Raw genomic sequence first — 10,208 nt, forward strand, 5'->3', positions numbered from 1 at the left:
CCCAAGTCCCTCTCGGCAGGGCTGCTCTCAATCCTTTCATCCCCAGCCTGTATTGATACTGGGGGTTACCCTGACCCAGGTGCAGGACCTTGCACTTGGCCTTGTTGAACCTCATGAGGTTCACACAGGCCCACCTCTCCAGTCTGTCCGGGTCTCTCTGGATGACATCCCATCCTTCTGGTGTGTCAACCGCACCACTCAGCTTGGTGTCATCCTAAAACTTGCTGAGGGTGCACTCAATCTCTCTGTCTAAGTCATTGATGAAAATGTTAAACAGCACCAGTCCCAGTACGGACCCCTGAGGGACACCACTTGTCACCGGTCTCCATCTGGATATCGAGCTATTGACCACTATTCTATGGCCTCCTTTGGTTTTCTAGCTCATGAAACTTGCTGGACTGTGTTCTCTATCTTGTAGGTTAAGGGGTTCAGGTTTATTTAAATGTTTCTCTATATTGGCCTTGTACTGTTTAAAATAATATCAGTTTCTATTTTTTTCTGTTCAACATCAAGATATCTTTATCTGTGCCCTATCTTTCTCCAACTGATTTTGATCTAACACAGTCTGTACCGAACTTAGAAATATGTAACTATTTCTCCTCTGAGCAAGCATTAATTAACTAATCAACTTGTGATTCTTCATTCACTGGAAGACCATTTAAACTTTAGAGGGCTAGGATTTCAAAATTATTGATATTAGTGCAGTTCATAAGTGCAGTAACTTCTCACCCAATTGCCAAAGCAATAACATGGTAGACATCTGTAAGTTTTTGGCTTAGTAGCAAAATAAAAATGGAAGTCAGCTTGAAGGAATTATGTTCTAATTATTACATTCATGTCTGTAAGTTATGGAAGGTGATCCCCTGCAAAGCAGAGGCTTTGACTTAGTAGCCATGGGCATGTTACCTAGTAATATTTTGGGAAAGAAATGAGAGAGACTGGGAAAAGACCAAGGAGGCCAAGGGCTTTATGCATCCTGCCACCAGTTCTGGTCTCTGGAAGATAATGTATTATCCTCACTAGAGGAATACCAGCATGTGCTAAAGCTCACCGAGGAAATTTCATTTCCTTGCCATGGAAATGGATGCTGCTGCTTAACACAGTTTGAAGATCCTAATTTTAATGGAGATACTGTCAATATGTTATAGAACTATGTGGCCTTGGCACAGAGCTCTGATGCTAAGGTGGCCCAACACAAGGAAATGGAGATTTGATGAAGGCATTCCTTGCAGTGTCTCTCATCATAAGCTTGATTGGTTTAATTCCTTTAATCAAAGTTTTAATCAAGTTATCGTGTGGCCATGCTGTGGCTATAATTACATACATGGATTTATGAGTGACAAATCAAAAATCTTGCAACAAAACCAACAATTTGAAAATCTTTCTTTTCATAGAGGAATACTATTCTAGATTTTTGCTATTGCACAATTGGATGTAATTGCTTGTCAGTAGGTAACTGCTGAGGAAACATTGCTCTGTGATTCTATTAAGCACAGAAAACCAGCAAGTTGGGCAGAACTCTGACTTAAAAATGTTACAAACTTCCAAGTAAGTGTGCTGATGGCTTACATGGGATATGTTGAAGCTTTCGTTACATCACGCTATAAAAGAACAGTATATTGTGTTTGTATTTTTTAATCCTAACAACAAATGGGAATTCTTTCTAATAAGTTCTAGATCTTAATAGGCAGACATTTCTGTAATGTAGCGTCATTATGCCTGCATGTTTCACAAGATTGTGTTCCATTTTCTCTCGCATTGAATACAACTGCATTGTGTATATATATCTGATAATTAAGTTCGTTCGATGCTTTTAAGTGTCTGCCAAAACAAAATATTGCCTTCCAAGAATGGGATGTTTTGGTCCATAATCTTTTTCCTTCCCCTTACCTCCTTCCCCTTACCTCATTCCACATAATATAAAAGAAACTGAGTATAGTCTTTCTAACAGTTATTCCACACTCCCAAACTTGTTTCTCCTATAAAATAGTAAAATAGTATGAACAGTCCAGCAGAAACAGAAAATAATCTAAGATTAGGTAAACTTCCTATTTTTAACTTTCATGTAAATTGACTCATCCACTGGACATGAAACAGCCCTAATAGATAATCTAGTTGATGTTCTGTGGGGAATAAGCCTACATTTACAGGAACATTTTCTTGGTTTTTTAGGCATTCTACCTTCAAGTATCTCAAGCAGTGGACCGTGCCTCCCTTGGAGACTAATTTACAGGCTTAAATATTTAGTAAACAAGTCAGCATTATTTGCACTGTGATAGGCAATAGGGCTTGTCGTAATAGTCAATGTGAAAAAATATAATAAAGATATAGTCCTATGTTTTCCTGAGACAAGACCTCTGTAAATCATCAGCTTTTTTTCCAGTGATATGACTGATGCTCAGAAACAAAAGTGTTATACTGGAAAGACCATGGCAGGCTTGGCATAGGTCTGTCTTGCCATTGCAAGTGAAGAAGCTCTGCCTTCTCTGCTGTATCAGGTGCTGTCTGCAGATCTTGCTTCAGTTTGCCACACCATCTTTGCATACAATAAAATGATGGTTGGGTAGTTCTGTGCAACAGTATGCAAGCCTTTCAGGTTTCTGCCACTCTTTTGAATTGTTTTGTCCCCAACAGATTAAATTGTCTTTTCCCACTCTCTCTCATTTCTTTTCTGAAACATTGCTAGGTAATGTCCCCATGACTACGAAGTCAAAAACCTTCAAACTTTTAACTAAGTCAAAGAGATATTTCCAGCTAATTTCTTGCCTCTATTGCATTGGAAGCTACATTACTAATATCACAAGTATTAGTGAACAAAAAGATTACTTAAATCTTAAAAAAACCAGAAACCCCCAACCATAACTGTCTCTGCATTTGAGCAGTGCCAGGTACATTATAGTGCCATTTCTGGTGGTGGCCTCTGGGGAATGATATTATATAAATTTACTTTGCTTAGTACTAAACAATTATTAAGCTTGGAGAGGTTCTGATTTCCATCGAACAGTGTCACTTGGTTAATTATAGGACATGATGGCCAAATGAAGGTAAATACATATGACTTGTATTGATAAGTTAATATGATTTTAGGAGGAGAAATAATAAACCATTAGTGCTATAAAGTGAGTTACAGTTTTTATTGGAAACCACAAAGTTCAAAGGGCTTTAATCCATGTTGATTGGTTTGTAGGCACTGATGTTTCTTCTATACAGAGATCTGTCCCTTAAAGTGTAGAATTTTTCATTATATCGGTATAAAAAGCACTGAAAAAAAGTAGTTTGGACTTTATTCTTTGAAAAACAGTTCCTTAATCCTTTTTTGAGTTTTCAGCTCATGTTTTAGTCAGCAAAACAAATACGCTGCTTGGTGTTGTAGGCAATGATAACACCAGGGTAAACACAGGAAATGTTTTTATTAATATGATCTAAGCATTTAATTGCCTTCCTTGTAGTTTAATCTTATCTTTACACATTGAAGCAATGCATATTGTACATTTCTGATCCTCAAAGGACAGATTTTCATATGGTATTGTAGAATAAGACATTATCACCAGAAACCTGACAGGCCTGTAATGTTGCTTGTCAGCCAAGGGGCTAGAAAGTTTGTTATAATTATGAAGGAGTTGTACAAAAGATCATGGTTTGCAAAAGGCAATACTGAATACCATTTTATAATTAAAGAGAAGGGGTAAAGTCAGGATGTGCCATGAGTGTTGGGTTCCTATGAGAAATGAAGTGTCAGAATTCAATAAGCCCCAAAGCAGAGAGTTCAGCCTCCAGATGATACATTTACAATCAGGTTAAAATTAAAGAAACAAAGCTTTAAATTCTGAGTGATAAAAGGCCTATAATTAAGAAGCTTAATTCTACATTTTAGGAGCTACATTTATGATAAGCCAGTTATCTAGAGCAACAGTTCCCATGCTGTTCAATTTAAACTTACTTTTTCAGATTGCAACCATGTCTTTGTTTGTACTTGTTACATGTAAGGAAACATAAACTGAACTAAGAAGGGAAGCTTGGATTTTTGCCAGCTATTTTAGTTTCCTCTCTCAAGGCAGGTGATGTAACACCTGGAGCCCCTTCTCTGTTCCAGAGAATCCCCTTCTCTGGATTAGGTTTTTCTTACTTAAATGTGGGTAGCTAGGATTGCAGGCAGTCTAGATTTCAGATCTAGTTTCACCCATGCTTAGTGTGTTAATCTCTATCTTTTTCTGTATATATTAGGAATATATCTCCTAATACATTTTAGAACTACACTTGCATTTTTTGTGGTAGCTGAATTTCAAATGTCTTTGTGAAAGCCTGGAGTGAGAGTCTCCCATAATTACAGAATCCATTCCCTTAACACAGAATTTGTTAGGATTTCCTGCCATCTATAGGATTTATTTCCATAAATATGGACAGCATTTTATCCCATTTTTTCTTTATTTACTTTTACTACTTCTATTCCTTCTTCTAAAATGTCCTAAAAAGCACTGTATGCTGTAGAGAACCCAGAAAAAAAGACATGAAAATATGAGTAGGCATAAATTATCACTCTGCCATGAGGCTGCACAGCTTGCCTTGGGATGTACTGCTATGCAGGCTGCTAAAGCCAAGAAGCCGGGCTAGGTTGTTGCACCCCTATATGAACTCTCTCAAAAGACTGTTATCTTTCAAACCGCATGGCAAATGCTAATACGGTATGTAACATGTATAGAGCTACATGTATAAGTCCAGAATTATTATGCCATTATGCAGAAAAATAGTTAAATAACTAAATAAAATTTCTCCCTCTCCTTCAAACTTTGAAACAAAATTTAAGTATTCATTTCAAATAATGTGAGCATTTTTCTTTCAAAACACAATGCTTTTCCCATCCTTGAAGCACCATTTTGTGGTGTGTCTTAAAAATACTGTACTAGGCAGCTAAAAAAATCTTAATGGAATGTGGATTACGTATGTCCTGGCCTCTTCATCCTTAATTTTTTTGCAAAGGCAGAATTTATAGCACACTTGTTTTAACTAAAATCTGCTACAGGCAAATATCCTAAATTTAGATTACTGACATAGTATATTTTGACGGTGTGTTACTAATTCATTTGACGTAACAATGAACTTATATGGTCTCAGTACAGGAGCGTGTCAGAGAAATTTCTACAAAGCTTCTGATGTGTGACACTAAATTACAGAGAGAATCTTGTTTTATCCTTTTGCTATTTAAAGAAATAGTTGAGAATTGGGATCTCCTTTTTCATCTTGAATTTTCCAGGGATTATAAGCTTTAAAAGTAAATATAATCAAGTGTATAGATATCCTTTAAATATTACTCTGTTTCCTTGTAGCTGTTGAAACTGGCAGAGTTTCCTCATGCCATTTGTAAGACCAACAATTTATCAGTGTATTTTGGACTAATGTCTAAATGGTGTTTACATCAGTTTTTTCCAGCAAATCTGCAACTGGACTCTCATCAACTTTTGTAAAAGTAAAAGTGTATGAAAGAATACAACTTTTGTACCATATAGGCATATTCCACTTTAACTTTCTCAAGGCCAGGAGCCCTATTTCTCCTTTCTTAGTTTCATGTGAGCATGGCACCATTGCTTTTAGTGGAATTGCTTCTGATTTACAGTGGTTGAAACCAGGCTTGAGGGTAGAATAATTGACTTGCTAACAATGTAAAAGAATAAACACCTGCTCCAGTCCCTTTTGTATAGATATATATATGATAAGGGTGAGTGCTTGGGAAAGGTGAAGACAGTATTAATATTATTGTGTGTGTTTTCCTGTATGCTTTCTGCTTGGTTTTTGAACTTGAGGGGTCTATTGGGAAATTTAAAAACTCTTATCAATTACTCTAATAATAAATTCGTCAAGACACAGCTCTTGTAATACTTTGTTCTTGGTTTTGATTCAATTATTTTGACATTACTGAAATGAACCTAGAAATGTCTCTCCACTGGGGAATACAAAGGCAAAAAGAACAACATAATAAAGAAGTCATGAAGAAAGCTTTGTGAAGAGCCAAGTGATTCAAGAAAGAGACAGGTGGAATGTTTCTCATTTCCTGCTGTCCCATCTCAATATACTTTAACAAGTGAACCGTGTTTTACCATCAGCATCTTCCATACAATTACAGCAGTTTTGCTCTGATCAGTGATCCTTTACCTTTTACTGAGCTGAGCACAAAGGATTTTGAAAAGGTGGTGGGGAAAAGAAAAGCTAAGAATTTCTTCAAACCTGTAGCTTAGAGGTTTACTGGAAAGGTCTGTCTGCTTTTACCTGCTTTGCATACCATGTGATGGAATGTAAGGAAACTATACTGGAATGAAATAGAGATGAGAAAAACGTTGAGAAGATGTAGACGTTTCGTCACTTCTGAATGTGGGATTGAAAAGTTTTGTAACTTCACATTATTAATACAATTAAATTGTATAAATACAATTGTTGTTAAGTATCAGTTCCTTGTATTCTGTCCTCTACTTTACACCACAGCCTTAGTTCAAATCCTGAATACCTTAATTTAACAGACAGATGACAATTATATGGAATTATTCTGCATAACAAAATAATTATCTGTACTTGTTCCATCTCAGTGGAGAACTCTGAAGCTTTTGCTGATGATCTGAATGACTCCATGGATGTTTAGATCACATTCTAACTTTATTGCGCATGGTCCATTACAACTTGATCTCTTGGATGAAGGAACGTCTCTGATCTAGCTCATCTGCATTTCGCATCTTTAGATTGTTACACAATAACAGGGTATGATGGTACTCAATTATGATATTATGGTTCAGTAATTGTGTCATGGGCTCTTACTATGTTAGTGGCAGAATTGAATGCAGTAGTTTCATTTTGGATTATTTGTCCTATGTTTTCAATTGTCTTATGTTGACTTTATTAGTTCTGGCAAATAGGCCTGGACTGTTTTGGGCAAGGCTACTGTACTGATGGCTTTCCTGGATGTGTTGTCTTTCTTGATTGCTAGCATGGGATTTTCAGTTTGACAATATTTGACCAGTATTTCTGAGAATCCTGAAGCATGGTCCACACTTTTCCTGTGGCTGTAGGTTGGGGGAAGTCTGGAAATCTTGGAGTTGTCTAGTTTCTGCTCAAATGCCTTCTGCTGTTCATGGACAGTAGCTGGTCTGCACTGAGCTCACCCTACAGACCCACCATCTGCTTTGGTGCAAGCACACACAGCAAAACTGTTTCTGTTTTGAAGTGAGCTAAGCCTGTGGTTTACCTGTGCTGCATGTGCATGATAGCTCTGTCACGTCCTAGATTCACAGGTTTCACTGAACCTATACTGTACAGTACATGAGCATGAATTTATGTCTAGGGCATCTTGAGTTATTTTATGAATAATATTTTTAGGTTCTAATATGTTTTGAAGTGCAGTCTCACACATTGTATAAAGCTAGTGACTTGCTGGATCCTGTAAAGTATTAATCTGTATGGGAGAAAAGACAACTCTTGTAAGGTTTACTGTTATACTTAGATTAGGATATCTAATAGTTATTTTACACCTGCAGACAAGTGATTTTTTTATCAGCATAATTTTGATTTTAGTTTTTCAAATTAAATAAGAATATATTGGCAAAACCTCAAGATTTCCTACTAGCCTGACTGTACCTCTACAAGTAAGTTGGCCAGGGAAGAAATATGTTTGAAAAAACAACCACTTTAATCGAAAAGATGATACTGTCAGGGGTCTCTAGCATAGTGAAAATCACAAAATTAAGGAGAAATCTATGTCCCCAGTGAAAAATTCTTTCAATTACAAACCTATTATGTATAATTCAGTGTAGGTTAGCACTGCTGTCAGGCTGTTTTGTGTTGGTTGGTGGTTGTTTTGTTTTTTTCTTTTTTTTTAAACACAGTTCAAGTACTGAGCTCTAAGAGATAAAATTCTTTCTCTTTTCTGTGGGTGTCATCTCCATATCAGTTAAGGTCACTTCAAAGGCAGCCCAGGGGTCCTTGCATTGTGGCTCTGTGTACATAGAGCTGATTTATCGATAAACAGGAGGGTTTGGTGCTCAGATGCACCAGTCTGTGGTGGTACAAATATTTACTCAGAAGTGGAAATCAAAATAATATATGAAGACTGAGCTTTCATTTCTTTTGGGACTTGCTTGTTGTCTTCTTTTGGAAAACTCCATTAAAAGCTTTTCTTCCATGGAGTATACTGATGATGCAATGGATAAGTCAGATCTGAGTGTGCATCTAACAACTGGAAAAAAATTATTCTGGCTGACAGCTGAGAATTGTTAGAGTGATAGTGAGATATGGTTAGTGTTGTAACAAACCTACAGATCATCTGCAGCAGATGTAAATAAATACACTTAGGGAGCCGTTATTTCTTCACATATCCATTGTGAGAGGTGCAGTTCGCTATTCAGCAGTTTGCAGTGTATAAAGATAACAGAAATCACTGCCAATGGGTACGAGTGATCTGCTTTTCAGACCAGCAAAGACCTTCACATTTCCTACTCAATATAAAGAGTAGGTACCCAGTGGCCCTGTAGTTGAGACCATTAATACTTCATTCTAGTCATGTTGTGCAGTATTACATCAGTGACTTTGAGTGAATGAATATTTTAGACTTGACCAATTTCTGGTGAAGTAGCTTAATTCCATATAATTTTCTATTTGTTACTGTTGTGGTTGAACCCCAGTCGGTAACTGAGCCCCATGCAGCCGCTTGCTCACTCCCTCTGGTGGGATGGAGGAGAGAATCAGAAAAGTAAAAGTGAGAAAATTTGTGGGTTGAGATAAAGACAGTTTAACAGGTAAAGCAAAAGCTGTGCATGCAAGCAAAGCAAACCAAGGAATTCATTCCCTGCTTCCCATTGGCAGGCAGGTGTTCAGCCATCTCCAGGAAAGCAGGGGTCCATCACACCTAATGGGTATTTGAGAAGAGAAATGCCATCACTCTGAATGTGTGTGTCCCCCCCCTGCTTTTTTCTTCCCCCAGCTTTATATGCTAGCATGATGTCATGTGGTGTGGGATATCCCTGGGGTCAGCTGTCCCAGCTGTGCCCCCTCCCAGCTTCTTGTGCCCCCCCAGCCGCTCGCTGGTGGGGTGGGGTGAGGAGCAGAAAAGGCCCTGACTCTGCGTAAGCACTTGCGCAGCAATAACAAAACCATCCCTGTGTTATCAACACTGTTTTCAGCACAAATCCAAACCATAGCCCCATACCAGCTACTATGGAGAAAATTAACCCTATCCCAGTGAAACCCGTCACATTTACTATTACTAATTTAATAATGTTTTTTATTATTTTTCAAATTAAATACAAATAAAGATTTTCACATATTGAAGCTGTTGGATTTTTTTTAATTCCCTTGAGCTGTACACTTCCCCCAAACCAAATCCCAAGGTAGTAGCTTGCTAATAAGTGCTAATGGTTCTAGACGTATCCGTGCAATGGTTCTTCATTTTCCTCAAGATAAGTAGAGCTCCTTTCTTAAAGTAGCACACACTAGAAATAACTGACAGATCTCTGGTGTGCCTTGTGAGACATCTATCGAGCTGGTTCTATTGGATCAGTCTAACTTCAAAGATAATGTCTGACCCAGAGATGTGTAAGACTATATAGAAAATTGGAGACTTTCCCTCTCATATCCCTCTGATTTGTACTCTCTGTCACTTTCTTACTCCCAGTTATACTTGAAAAAATTAGGATGTTATAGAATAAGATAAAGTCAGTTCCCTGACAGATACAAAATTATTTTATGCAGGGTAGTAGTGTGTGTGTGTGTGTGTATGTGGTATCTTTTTTTTCTCACTGTCTTGCTTCTCACAATGATTCTGACAAAAAAAGTAATTGCAGACAACACTAAAGAGTCTATAAATTGTTCCAAAGCCAAATCTTGTTGTAAATGAGCTGATAAGAAGTCAGGAGCTTTGTAGATTATTTCTGTCCTTAGATGTTTGGCTTAATGACTTGTTTCCAATGAACCATTACTTGTGCCTCTGGAGTTCCCATAGCGGAAATTAAGCATTCAATTTTAAGTGCTAATTTTTTTTCATTTTCCACCTGCAATCCTAATTGCAATTTTCAAAGTTTGCTTCCACTGAGAATGGAAACATAGGTTAAAATGGAAAAGGAGTTAAAATTAATACAACTAAGGGTCATAACTCAGCACTAAGAAGGAGTGGTTGGAACAGAAGCAGAGTTATTTTAGGACAGGAGCCTGCTGCCTAAAAAAAAAAAAAAAAT

The sequence above is a fragment of the Egretta garzetta genome, unplaced genomic scaffold, assembly GCF_000687185.1.
Source record: "Egretta garzetta isolate BGI_Z169 unplaced genomic scaffold, ASM68718v1 scaffold287, whole genome shotgun sequence".
Lineage (NCBI taxonomy): Eukaryota > Metazoa > Chordata > Aves > Pelecaniformes > Ardeidae > Egretta > Egretta garzetta.